Raw genomic sequence first — 14,695 nt, 5'->3', positions numbered from 1 at the left:
TGCTTTTTAAGGCTAACGCAAAACTTGTAATCTAGGCGAATGTGGGTTATTATCAGATTTTATGCCTGCCACTTCTTGGGAAAATAAGAGCCAATCATGGTGTAGCTCATAAAATTTTACTTTTCTCCAGTTTTGATGATTTGTTATACGATTCACTCCCTGGATTGGCTGACACAGCCTGATTGATAGCCAAGCTAAATTCAGCTCTTCAATTTCCGTGAAATATGTAACTCAATACCAGTTGCTGTTAATGGCTCCAGAATCAATACTTACTTGCATCATTTGCAGTTTTTGCTATACAGACAAAACGTGTCTCCAGCAAACCTGTAATATGTTTTGTGCTGAACTTAAGAAAATGGAAGCTTGGCATTCTCATTAATATTGTAAATTGTGAAGAACAATCTCTGCAGTTTTAAATTTAGCTTTAACCATAAATGCATAGATAATTGATGTTTCTCCTCCTCTCAGTATTCTGGATTGAAATACAAGTTGCCTGCATTTTTTTATTTTGAAATGTTATCTTTATGAAACATACATTGTAATATAGAACACACTAATGTTAATAAGACAGAATAAAAACATTGCTGGAATTCTTTTCAACAAAACAAATAATTCTAATAGCAGTGCAATTTTCAGGGGTTTAAGATCGCAATTTACCTCAGGATTCTCTTGGTTGTGGTGTCCGTGTGTAACATATCTGTTGTGTCCTCGCTACTAGTGTCCCTTTGTGCTGGTTTTGTAATCTTTCATGTGCATCATTATTGGCTTGTTTTTCAATGTTATGGCATATCTTGAGTCGGCATTAAAATGATATGAAACCCAATTTTTTTCTTTCATGATTCAGATAGAGCGTGCATATTTCTAATTTACTCTTATCAATTTTTCTTCGTTTTCTTGGTATGTTTATTTGAAAAGCAGGAATGTAAGCTTTAGGAACCGGCCTATTTTTGGTTCAGCATCCTGGGTACCGCTTGCTGATTGGTGGTTACCTTTAGCCAACAATCAGCAAGCGCTACCCAGGTGCTGAACAAAAAATGGTCCGGCTCCTAAGCTTACATTCTTGCTTTTCAAATTAAGATAGCAAGAGAACGAAGAATAATTGATAACAGGAGTAAATTAAAAAGTTGCTTAAAATTGCATGCTCTATCTGAATCATGAAAGAAAAAAATGTGGGTTTAATATCCCTTTAATGCACTATCCTGCTAGTCTATTTACTGAATTCTTAACATTCCTGGCTCTTTATTGGTTTTTGAAGTCTGCTTGCCTTTTGTACTCTAATTCGTGCCACCTAGCTTCTTGACACCTTGCTTCACCTTGCCTTTGCATGATTACTTTTTACGTTACATTTTCCTGTCTACTACTGGCACGACCCAGGTGATATCCTGATGTAACAACAAAACTATTTACATGGCAGCAACAAGTTTAATATTAAAGTTAATATACATCTGTTTGATGACCTGCAACAATTATATTTTTGGGCTCCCAAGCACTGAAGAATCTTGGTGATTTTATATATAATATAAATGTTATGTAACTATGCCACTTTGTACAACAATGTTTTACCAACAAAATAGTAAGAATGACATTGGATATCATAATTTAAAGGGATACTAAACCCAAATGTTTTCTTTATTGATTCAGATAGAGCATGCAATGTTAAACAACTTTCTCATTTACTCCTATTATCAATTTTGTTCTTTGTTTTCTTGCTATCTTTATTTAAAAACAGGAATGTAGAGCTCAAGAGCCGGCCCATTTTTGGTTGAGAACCTGGGTTATGCTTGCTTATTGGTTTGCTAAATGTAGCCACCAATAAGCAATCACTATCCAGGGTGCTGAGCCTAAAACGGGCTGGCTCCTAAGCTTTAAATTCCTGCTTTTTAGTTAAAGTTAGCAAGAGAACAAAGAAAAATGGATAGTAGGAGTAAATTAAAAAGTTGCTTAAAATGGCATGCTCTATCTGAATCATTAAAGAAAAAACTTGGATTTAGTATCCCTTAAAACAAAAGGAACTCATAGTTTGTGATTCAAACCACTCAGAGTTTTTCTTTTACAAGATATGATGAGTCCACGGATTTCATCCTTACTTGTGGGATTACGCCTCCTGGTCAGCAGGAGGGGGCAAAGAGCACCACAGCAGAGCTGTATATATAGCTCCTCCCCTCCCTCTCAATCCAGTCATTCTCTTTGCCTGCGTTAGTGATGGGAGGAGGCAAAGGGAGGTGCCAGTGAGTGCTACTTTGTTCTGGGGTGTAGCCTAGACCAGATCAGTCTGTACAGTAGGGCAATTGGTGGCTTTAAAGCAATAGGAACTGGTGGGACATAATTCTCACTGCGCCTCCTATATATGTTGCTGCCCTAATCCAGATAGCCTAAGCACTTTTAACTCAGGCTTATCTTATTCCACAGGGCTATGGGAGGGAGAGGACCTCCTGCACCTGTTGAGCTGCCCTGCTGTCAGGCAGAATATAAAGGTAAGTGCTTACTTTTTTACTCTGGGTCTGAAGGATTCAGGACAGAGAAAGTGTAGCAATTTTATGGGACATAGATCTATTTACAGTTAAGGGAGGATTTTCTGACAGCTTGTTTGCAGAGGCACTGGGGCTTAGGAGAGTGGCTTGAGGGTTTTTAATCCGAGTGGATACCTGAGGATAATGCCCTATAGCAGTGAGGGCTAATTTGTTTAGAAAGTTAATATTGTATTGTATCAACTGGCTCACTTCAGTTGTATATGCTGTTTATGTTAGCTCCCAGGTTCAGTGTCTATCTTTAATATAGTAATGGCGACCGGGAGAGCAAGTATATTACGCCCACGAAGGGAGGGTGTTAGTTTTTGCGCCGTTTTTTTCTACAGCAGCGCATTTTCATTTCCTTTTTGTTATGGTTCAGGCTCTGGGATGTGGTTATCACGACCACGAAGGACGGAGCTACTTTGGGTCTTAGCCTGGGCTTGCTCTTCCGGTTAATCAGAGTTAGAGCAGTTTTCTGACAACATGCATACTTATTTCGTTAAGCACTCTGTATTTGGTCACAGGTGGGTCCAGTGGCGGCTGGTGACTTTTGAAGATGGGGGAGCACTAGCCCCGCCCCTTAGATGGCTCCGCCCATTTTAATGTGTGTGTGTATATATATATATATATATATATATATATATATATATATATATATATATATATATATTCATACATACATACATATACACACAGCTCAACCTTGATTTCTCACAACTAGATTTAGATTAGATTTAGTGTGATGTGGTAGTTTGGGATTTTAAGAGACCACTGTAAATATGGGATGGGAAAATATTATTTTTAACATGTAACTAATGTGTGCACTGTAATTAAAGGGACATTAAATTGCAAAAAAAATGGATTAGAACATTTTACTATAGCACTATTGCTTGCAAATAACTGTGTTTAACCCTTGGAAATGTGTTAAACACCTTTTCTCCAACATAGGTGTGTCCGGTCCACGGCGTCATCCTTACTTGTGGGATATTCTCTTCCCCAACAGGAAATGGCAAAGAGCCCAGCAAAGCTGGTCACATGATCCCTCCTAGGCTCCGCCTACCCCAGTCATTCTCTTTGCCGTTGTACAGGCAACATCTCCACGGAGATGGCTTAGAGTTTTTTAGTGTTTAACTGTAGTTTTTATTATTCAATCAAGAGTTTGTTATTTTGAAATAGTGCTGGTATGTACTATTTACTCAGAAACAGAAAAGAGATGAAGATTTCTGTTTGTATGAGGAAAATGATTTTAGCAACCGTCACTAAAATCCATGGCTGTTCCACACAGGACTGTTGAGAGCAATTAACTTCAGTTGGGGGAACAGTGAGCAGTCTCTTGCTGCTTGAGGTATGACACATTCTAACAAGACGATGTAATGCTGGAAGCTGTCATTTTCCCTATGGGATCCGGTAAGCCATGTTTATTACGATCGTAAATAAGGGCTTCACAAGGGCTTATTAAGACTGTAGACTTTTTTTGGGCTAAATCGATTCATTATTAACACATATTTAGCCTTGAGGAATCATTTTATTTGGGTATTTTGCTATAATAATACGGCAGGCACTGTTTTAGACACCTTATTCTTTAGGGACTTTCCCAAAGCATAGGCAGAGCCTCATTTTCGCGCCGGTGTTGCGCACTTGTTTTTGAGAGGCATGGCATGCAGTCGCATGTGAGAGGAGCTCTGATACTTAGAAAGACTTTCTGAAGGCGTCATTTGGTATCGTATTCCCCTTTGGGCTTGGTTGGGTCTCAGCAAAGCAGATACCAGGGACTGTAAAGGGGTTAAAGTTCAAAACGGCTCCGGTTCCGTTATTTTAAGGGTTAAAGCTTCCAAATTTGGTGTGCAATATTCAATGCTCTCAAGGCTTGGCCTCAGCTAGCGAGGGCCAAGTTCATACGGTTTCAATCAGACAACATGACAACTGTTGCGTACATCAACCATCAGGGGGGAACAAGGAGTTCCCTAGCGATGGAAGAAGTGACCAAAATCATTCTATGGGCGGAGTCTCACTCCTGCCACCTGTCCGCTATCCACATCCCAGGAGTGGAAAATTGGGAAGCGGATTTTCTGAGTCGTCAGACATTACATCCGGGGGAGTGGGAACTCCATCCGGAAATCTTTGCCCAAGTCACTCAGCTGTGGGGCATTCCAGACATGGATCTGATGGCCTCTCGTCAGAACTTCAAAGTTCCTTGCTACGGGTCCAGATCCAGGGATCCCAAGGCGGCTCTAGTGGATGCACTAGTAGCACCTTGGACCTTCAAACTAGCTTATGTGTTCCCGCCGTTTCCTCTCATCCCCAGGCTGGTAGCCAGGATCTATCAGGAGAGGGCGTCGGTGATCTTGATAGCTCCTGCGTGGCCACGCAGGACTTGGTATGCAGATCTGGTGAATATGTCATCGGCTCCACCTTGGAAGCTACCTTTGAGACGAGACCTTCTTGTTCAGGGTCCGTTCGAACATCCGAACCTGGTTTCACTCCAGCTGACTGCTTGGAGATTGAACGCTTGATCTTATCGAAGCGAGGGTTCTCAGATTCTGTTATCGATACTCTTGTTCAGGCCAGAAAGCCTGTAACTAGAAAGATTTACCACAAAATTTGGAAAAAATATATCTGTTGGTGTGAATCTAAAGGATTCCCTTGGGACAAGGTTAAGATTCCTAAGATTCTATCCTTCCTTCGAGAAGGATTGGAAAAAGGATTATCTGCTAGTTCCCTGAAGGGACAGATTTCTGCCTTGTCTGTGTTACTTCACAAAAAGCTGGCAGCTGTGCCAGATGTTCAAGCCTTTGTTCAGGCTCTGGTTAGAATTAAGCCTGTTTACAAACCTTTGACTCCTCCTTGGAGTCTCAATTTAGTTCTTTCAGTTCTTCAGGGGGTTCCGTTTGAACCCTTACATTCCGTTGATATTAAGTTATTATCTTGGAAAGTTTTGTTTTTAGTTGCAATTTCTTCTGCTAGAAGAGTTTCAGAATTATCTGCTCTGCAGTGTTATCCTCCTTATCTGGTGTTCCATGCAGATAAGGTGGTTTTACGTACTAAACCTGGTTTTCTTCCAAAAGTTGTTTCTAACAAAAACATTAACCAGGAGATTATCGTACCTTCTCTGTGTCCGAAACCAGTTTCAAAGAAGGAACGTTTGTTGCACAATTTGGATGTTGTTCGCGCTCTAAAATTCTATTTAGATGCTACAAAGGATTTTAGACAAACATCTTCCTTGTTTGTTGTTTATTCCGGTAAAAGGAGAGGTCAAAAAGCAACTTCTACCTCTCTCTCTTTTTGGATTAAAAGCATCATCAGATTGGCTTACGAGACTGCCGGACGGCAGCCTCCCGAAAGAATCACAGCTCATTCCACTAGGGCTGTGGCTTCCACATGGGCCTTCAAGAACGAGGCTTCTGTTGATCAGATATGTAGGGCAGCGACTTGGTCTTCACTGCACACTTTTACCAAATTTTACAAGTTTGATACTTTTGCTTCTTCTGAGGCTATTTTTGGGAGAAAGGTTTTGCAAACCGTGGTGCCTTCCATTTAGGTGACCTGATTTGCTCCCTCCCTTCATCCGTGTCCTAAAGCTTTGGTATTGGTTCCCACAAGTAAGGATGACGCCGTGGACCGGACACACCTATGTTGGAGGAAACAGAATTTATGTTTACCTGATAAATTACTTTCTCCAACGGTGTGTCCGGTCCACGGCCCGCCCTGGTTTTTTTAATCAGGTCTGATAATTTATTTTCTTTAACTACAGTCACCACGGTACCATATGGTTTCTCCTATGCAAATATTCCTCCTTAACGTCGGTCGAATGACTGGGGTAGGCGGAGCCTAGGAGGGATCATGTGACCAGCTTTGCTGGGCTCTTTGCCATTTCCTGTTGGGGAAGAGAATATCCCACAAGTAAGGATGACGCCGTGGACCGGACACACCGTTGGAGAAAGTAATTTATCAGGTAAACATAAATTCTGTTTTTAAAGTTTGCTTCAGAGAAGCAATGATTTGCAGGGTTAAACATAGTTATATATGAAAAAATAAAATGTTATAACACTGTATAGAATGTTTGCACTTTTATGTCCCTCTAAAAGGATAGGCCAATTAATCTGTAGTGTTTCATTCAATAATAAAATTTTATGCTGTGTTAGCAAACACACAAGTGCCTTCCATCCACAGTTTGCAAGCCTCCTCCTAAAAAAAAGCTATTTAAAGGGGGGGGCTATTTAAATAGACAGTGTTAAGATTCCTTTACATTTTGCCCTCAGTCAATGTTTTTGTAGTAGAATATTTTCCATACAGAACAGATCAACCATTGAAAACTTAACTGGAGTTAGAATAAGTAAATGGGTTTCTATTAGGGGTGTCATTTGTCACTGGCCATAATGCCACTTTTTAAAATGCTTTTATATAAATAGATATACATATTTTGCCAAATCATTTCTTGTATCCTAAATATGAAAGATATGCATATTCAATGATCAGATATCAGTATTTACCACAAAACAAAACATCTGCAAAACAGAAATATTCAAAGTACTGATGTAGTAATTTAAATTCAGGATGAGGGAAACCCAGAGTATGAAATAGAGAATACAAACAACAGTTACACTAACACTCCCTCCCTCCCTCCCCTGGGAATAGCTTACACTCGAGGCTGTAACTATCTGTCAGGCACCCTGCATGAAATGAGATACTGAGCAGAGGTCATGAAAGAATCACATCTGAGTTATTTACAGGACAGTTAGCTTCCCTGCTCTGAACGGCCCCAAAAGTAACACTTCTAAGGAGGTGAAAGTAAACACTACTACCGGACCTGCTTTAATCCCTATGCCCTGCCCCCTGCCCTTAGCCCAGTCAGCCCCTGTAAAAAAGCAGCAGTGCATAAACGATTACCTGATTTTTTTCTACAAAGATGCAGCCTGCTTCTCCACCCTGCTTCCTTATCTTTCCAAGCCAGACTCTTCTTCTTCTTCACAGAAGGAAACACGTGTGGGAAAGAGGGAGGCTAAAGGGGAGGAGGCTGCACGTTATTGGTGGTTAGGGGTGAGTAGTGTGTTACATCACACTGTGGGGCAGCATGACTCACTCACGCTGCAAGTATGAGAGCTGATACTGCTACACAGAGTCAGACAAACAGAGCCCCCTTGTTCTTGCACTGACACAGCTGACATCTGTTTCCAGCACGGAGCTGCCTTAGATTTCTACAGTCAGTGTTTGGCACTCAGCCCTGTCCTAATACAACACCTCCACTGAGCCGTGCCCTTACTTGATTGAAGAGGTTGAGAGCCAATCATTTTTTTTTACAATTTTGGGTGGAGCATCAGCGGAACTTCTGTTAATCAGATATTTTTAGACCAAGTTAAATTAATAAGATCGCACCTTTCTTAAATATGGGAAATATAGTTGAGCAAAGCATCTCAAAATGAACAGTGGAGTATTGCAAGCGGGTTTGGGCTATACATTTAGAAAGGAAATGGATGTATAAGAACTATTTATCTGAATGTGCTCCTGGGGATTTCATCAGGTTTAAAGGGCAAACCAGCGCTATTCTTTTATGAATCAATTTTGTCCTGCTGTAAATACAGTTATGGTAAAAATAGTATACCACATATGGTGAATTAGGTAAATTGTGTCACAAAGACCTGATAAATGCCACAATGACATTTGCCATTTAAAATAAAAGGTGCTAAATAAACCCACTATGGAAAAACTGCATAGAAAATATTCTGTCATGAAATAAGTCAATTGAAGTAAAGTGTTCCATGCCACAATGTTAGTCTTCCTAGTTGTACTCTGGTGCGGTCCGCACCCCCCTAGTGACGCCACTGCCTCCTCCCACACACACATCTCTTAGTGTGCGAGTGTCACGTGACAGCTGGCTCGCACACAGAGAGATGTGCTCTTAAGAAGGCTATGGGCTGGCCTGTAGGTGGCGCTGCAGTCAATGCAGTTTTAAAATGGAAAGGGTTTTTGCCTATACTTCTTTCTATCGCACTGCACAGCATGTGCGATAGATAGAAGTATTAGGCAAAAGCCCATTCCATTTTCAGCCTAAAGATTGAAAAATTGCAATTTTAATGTTTTATAGAGTCAAAACTGCAGTGTAGCCTGAAAGTTTTTATTATTTAATAAAAAAAAAAATTTAAAACATTTAATTTGTTTTTTTTATTTCTCACTCTTTTTTTTTTTTTTTTTCATCATCATGGGTCAGGGGGTTTCTCAGGGGGTTTCTAGGGGGTTCACGTGCTCAAGTGCTCCTATAGAGGAGCCTCCACTGGGTGGGTCCGGATAGCGCTGATAACCTGTTTTATAAAAAAAGTCTGTCTGTCATGCTTTTTTCCTAATAGTACGTTCATGATAACTGGTTTTTAAGTGTTGTGGGGCTCACAAGCTGAAAAGAGTTGCTGTTTATAATAAAGTGTCAGCACACAAGAATAATAAAGAGAGGTTGCTGTTTATAATAAAGAGACAGCACACAAGAATAATAAAATAGAGGTTGCTGTTTATAATTAAAGAGACAGTAACGTTTTTGCCTGTTAATCTTTATTAAAAGATGTTCAATGTTTATTTACTTAATCCATCCTTTTTGTCTTAGGATGGAACAGATACACACAATTAATTAGTTACTTTTTATATTTAAAGTGACAGTAACAGGTTTTTTTATCTGTTAATCTTTATTTAAATCTTTATTTAAAGATGTTCTATGTTTATTTGCTTGCTCCATCCTTTGTGTCTTAGGTTGGAACAAGAACACACAAAAGATGAGTTACTTTTGATTTTAAAGAGACAGTAACGTTTGTGTTAATTTAAAAAGAAAATTAGAAAAATGATTCTGTCCTTTCTGAACCTTCTCCTACTAATGGGAGTCTTTTGACTTTGGTCATTCTATGCCACAAACTTCTCCTACAGTGTCCCACATAATGTTATGGCCCACATGCAGTGCCCTGCACTTCCTCTTGCTCATACGTTGCATTACATACATGATTGGTTTTTGCAACGAGGTAGTATGCATTGTTTGAGGAATTAATTTCACTCAGTAAGGGTGATTGCTTTAATAGTTGCTATCCCAGCTGTTTCTTCCCTATTAAAGGGAAGAGTAAGATACTTCAGGATTATCTGATAGAGAATTTTCAGGCTCAGTTGGCATAATACCTTTTTTTGATCCTGAGGTTGTTTTTTCTCTGTTTTTTTGCTTATTTACCTCCATTTGTTACTTGAGGAGGTTTTAGCTGCCCTGGGCGACTCCGACTCTGCTGGTGTTCTCTAGTGCGTCCAGTAGGTTATTAAGGAATGGAAGGAATGCTTTCATTATTAAAAAAAAAAGAAAAGAAAAAAAAAAAAGAAAATGGGATTTTTCCATAGTGGACCTTACTATGGAGGCTGGACAAGTTTTCACTAGGTTGGACGGAGTAGTTTCCAGCCTGGCCGAGAGAACTTTGATTCCCCTAGAGGTTAGTTGGGTTCGAAGGTCCTATGGATAAGTAGGGGACGTACACCAGGGTTTCTAATGGCAACCATCTGTGTACTCTGCTACCGTCGCTAGTACAACGGCATATGGGTCTGATGTTTTTTCTGATGCTGCTAGGTCAGAATCTGTCCTGGATAGGGACCCAGGATAGGATGAAGGCCTTTGAGTTGGCTACTTCCTTTATTTCAATTTTTTTCCCTTCAGGGTTTGCTGTTCCAGTTCGCAGAGTCCTTTAGTTAGAGTCTGTTCTACGGATGTATGCTCTAAGTTTAAGCTTTTAGCGATTCATTGCAAGGGAAAGACCTTGATGGGATCTGGCTTGATCAAAGTTATATATTTTTTTTTATCCTGCTGTTAAATTGGACACAGCCTGAAGGACATGCCTCTGATCCGGGACATGATCTTGTTATGGACAGAATTCCATTTTTTACTCGGACTTGGGTTCGAGATGTTCAGGATCCCTGGGCCATAGAAATAATGTCCCAGTGATACAAACTGGTGTTCAAAATATTTTTCCTTCTCGAGGAAGGTTTCTTCTTTCAAGCTTATCTGCAAGCCAGATACAGAGAGGTATTCTTACATTGTGTTAGAAACCTTTCCTCCCTGAGAGTGATTACTCCCGTTTCTGTATCTGTTTGTAGTTCTCGAGAAGGAGGGAATTTTCACACCTATCTTAGACATCCAGAGTCTGAATAAGTTTCTCAGAGTTTCATCTTTTTAGACAAAACCTATTCGTTCCATTCTTCCATTGGTTCAAGGCTCAATTTATGACGACATTGGACTTAAAGGATGCAATGGTGTCCCACAATGGACTAGTGGTAAACTTTGCTGCTTTAACAGCTGAAGGTTGAGAGTTCCAATCCAGCTGCGGCTATGTGTTCCACACAGCGAGTCCACTTTCTCTGGTGGGTTACAAATAATCTCGCATAAATCATGATTTACAGGCTACCGAATTTGCCTTTAATTATCTCCATGTCCCTATCCGCAGAGATCATTTCAAGTGCCTATGGTTTGCCTTTCTAGACAAACATTTTCAGTTTGTGGCTCTTCCTTTCGGTCTGACCACGGCACCCAGAATTTTCACAAAGGTTCTGGGTTCTCTGCTGGCGGCTCTAAGACCGCGGGGACTTACAGTGGCGCCTTATCTGGATGATATTTTAATCCAGGCGTCGTCTTATCAGCTTGCAAAGTCTCATACCGACATTGTTCTATCCTTCCTGAGGATTCTCGGGTGGAAGGTGAATCTGGAAAAGAGATCGCTAGTTCCTCAGACAGGGGTTCCTTTCCTGGGAACTCTTATCGACTCTTGATCCATGAAGATCTTTTTGACGGAGGCCAGAAAGTTAAGGATTCTGCATTCATGCCAAGCCCTTCAGACCATTCCTCAGCCGTTAGTGGCTCAATGCATGGAGGTGATCGGATTGATGGTAGCGGCGATGGACATCATTCCGTTTGCTCGTTTTCATCTCAGACCTCTGCAACTAAGCATGCTCGGTCAGTGGAATGGAGATTATACAAATTTATCTCCTCAAATACATCTAGATCAAGAGACAAGGGACTCTCTTCTATGGTGGTTGTCACTGGATCATCTATCCCAGGGGACATGCTTCCACAGACCCTCATGGGTGATAGTGACAACGGACGCCAGCCTGATAGGATGGGAAGCAGTTTGGACGTCCCTGAGGGCTCAGGGTGTATGGACTTGAATGGAGTCTCTACTTCCCATCAATATCCTAGAGTTGAGAGCAATATTCAATGTGCTTCAGGCTTGGCCTCAGTTGGCTTCGGCCAAGTTCATCAGATTCCAGTCGGACAACATTACGACTGTAGCTTACATCAATCAGGGAGGAACAAGGAGTTCCTTAGCGATGACAGAAGTAGCCAAGCTAATTCAGTGGGCGGAGGTTCACTCTTGTTATCTGTCGGCGATCTACATCCCAGGTGTGGAAAACAGCGAAGCGGACTTTCTGAGCAGACAGACTTTTCATCCGGGAGAAGGGGGAACTCCATCTGGAGGTATTTGCCAACCTGATTCTCAGATGGGGCAGGCCGGAGTTGGATCTTATGGCGTCTCGTCAGAATGCCAAGCTTCTGAGATACGGGTCCAGGTCCAGGGATCCCCAGGCCCAGCTGATAGATGCCTTGGCAGTACCTTGGTCTTTCAGCCTAGCTTATGTGTTCCCTCAATTTGCTCTCCTTCCCCGGGTGATTGCTCGAGTCAAACAGGAGAGGGCATTGGTGATCCTCACAGGACTTGGTATGCCGACCTGGTGGACATGTCATCTCAGCCACCCTGGATGCTTCCATTGAGGACAGACCTTCTCATTCAGGGACCCTTCCTTCATCTGAATCTAGTTTCTCTACAGCTAACTGCTTGGAGATTGATTTTATCTAAGCGAGGGTTTTATGATTCGGTCATGGATACCTTGATTCAGGCACGTAAGCCTGTTCCTAGAAAAATTTACCATAAGATATGGCGTAAATATCTTTATTGGTGCTGTTTTTGGGATGAAAGGTTTTCAAGCAGTGGTGCCTTCGGTTTAGGTTCCCTGTCTTGTCCCTCACGTTTCATCCGTGTACTATAGCTTTGGTATTGTATCCCACAAGTAAGGATGAAATCCGTGGACTCATTGTATCTTGTAAAAGAAAAGTAAATTTGTTTCTTTTACAATACGATGAGTCCACGGCCCACCCTGTTTTTCTATGACAGGTCTTTAATTATGTTAAACTTCAGTCACCTCTGCATCTTGGCTTTTCCTTTCTCTTCCTAACTTCGGTCGAATGACTGGAGTGGGAGGGAGGGGAGGAGCTATATATACAGCTCTGCTGTGGTGCTCTTTGCCTCCTCCTGCTGACCAGGAGGCATAATCCCACAAGTAAGGATGAAATCCGTGGACTCATCGTATCGTAAAAGAAACAAATTTATCAGGTAAGAATAAATTTCCTTTTTTTTTTAATTTCTAAATGAAATTTTGACTATATGTTTAAACACAAATTAGAAATGAATATAATTTACTATTAAAGTGGTCTGATGAAATGGTCATTTAAAGCAAAATGCAAAACTGAGATGTTAGTGCTCTATGAAAAATTAAATTGCACTAGAGAGCGGGTCTGTAAAAGCGCCATATTTTTTCATATTAAAAGGTAAAAAAGGCTTTTAGAACTAAAGCACTTAAATAATGTTATATAATTCTGCACTATGTGCAGAATTATATAACATTATTTTTAAGGTTTACTGTCCCTTTAAGTTTGCACTTCGCTTTCTGTATTTAAGTGTGAGTTTGTCACTATGTTATTATGCTGATGAAGGGGAAGTTCTCCCCTTAAACGTTCCAATAAATTTGTGAATTTTCTTTAACTAAAAGTCCTGAGAGTGCATTTGCTTTGTGGAATATTTACTATATTTATGCACACAGCCGGATGACCATTGGAGGGCAACACTGTAGCTTGGACATTTTTAGATATATATATATACAGTATATATATCTTTATACCAGTCCACATTTGAGAATTAATTTATTTGACAGTGTCCATGTTCTCTTCTGTTAAAATTTGGATGAATCTAATCAATATATAGATATTCATATTACATATGGATTTTTGCATATAGGATCCAAAAACACAAAGGCCAATTACAGTCTCAATGGTACATTATTGAAATGAACTAAAGAGGAACGGGACTTAATAATTATTATTTCAGTTTATTTAAAATTTGATACACAATACAGCAGTGCAGCCAGTAAGGCCAGTACTTCTTATGCCACTTTACAGATCACAAGTTAGGCCTCATCTTGAATATTGTGTACAGTTCTGGAGATCGAAAGAGGGAACATGAGGGAAATCTTCTAATATAAGTAGTAAATTAATAAAGTGGAAGCATTTTCCACAAAAAAATAAACTTCCAATAGAAACACAAGCACTGTAAAAAAATAAAAAAATATGCCTTTGGACATGCATAATGCCATGCTAAGAAATAAGTAACATGTAAGCTGGATAGACTTGACTGGCCTTTTGGTTCTTAGCTAACGTAAAATTCTATGTTTCTATGGATTCTAATCAATAGATTTATACTGTTTTAAATTTCCATACAGTATTGTGAAGGCAATAAAAATATATAAAACTGGGTTTTTTGATTGGCACCTGCAAAAAACGCATCACTAGGTATGGACCCTGCAAAAAAAAAAATGGATCACTAGGTATGGAAGATCACACATCAAAGCTGAAAGTTCTGACACTCTGCGAGCCGAGGAAATAGCCAACAAGAAAACCACTTTTCGAGTGAGTAACTTAATATCAAGAGTATGCAGAAACTTAAATGGAGCCATTTGAAGAACTTTAAGAACTAAATTTAGGCTCCAAGGAGGAGCAACAGGTTTAAAAACAGGTTTTATTGGGTGGCGTATCTGGGCCGTGCTCCTGCTAAGTCGCACCATCTGAGGCTGAAACAAATCAGCGGATATCTACAGCATCCCTTTTACCTAAGCTTATATTCTGCTAAAGCATCTGAAGCGGCAGAGATTGATATATCATTATAGCTGTATTTATGACTGTTTAGCCCAGTTCCGGACCATTACAACTATAGGTGGCGGCCTGTTTTTTTTTTCAGACTCTCTGATAACCTCTCATCCTGGTAATCCAGGTTTTACCATATTAGAATGGCTGTGTATGAGGAGGAAACCTACTTATCTATCCTTACTTGCCTAAAGGAGTTTGAGCTCAAACT

General features: G+C 40.3%; 1 protein-coding gene across 1 annotated transcript in view; it reads right to left on the bottom strand.

Moving 5' to 3' along the window:
- The window catches only part of RPF2 (ribosome production factor 2 homolog), a 128,694-nt gene extending 121,188 nt beyond the window's left edge, over positions 1-7,506 (bottom strand). Inside the window, exon 1 of the mRNA XM_053710862.1 lies at positions 7,398-7,506. The gene's annotated coding sequence lies outside the window, so the exon portion shown is untranslated. The remainder of the gene's footprint in view (positions 1-7,397) is intronic.
- Between the last annotated feature and the right edge of the window lie 7,189 nt (positions 7,507-14,695).

The sequence above is a fragment of the Bombina bombina genome, chromosome 4 (genome assembly GCF_027579735.1).
Source record: "Bombina bombina isolate aBomBom1 chromosome 4, aBomBom1.pri, whole genome shotgun sequence".
Lineage (NCBI taxonomy): Eukaryota > Metazoa > Chordata > Amphibia > Anura > Bombinatoridae > Bombina > Bombina bombina.
The sequence above is the reverse complement of the archived record's forward strand: the minus strand, read 5'-3'. Positions and strand labels throughout refer to the sequence as shown.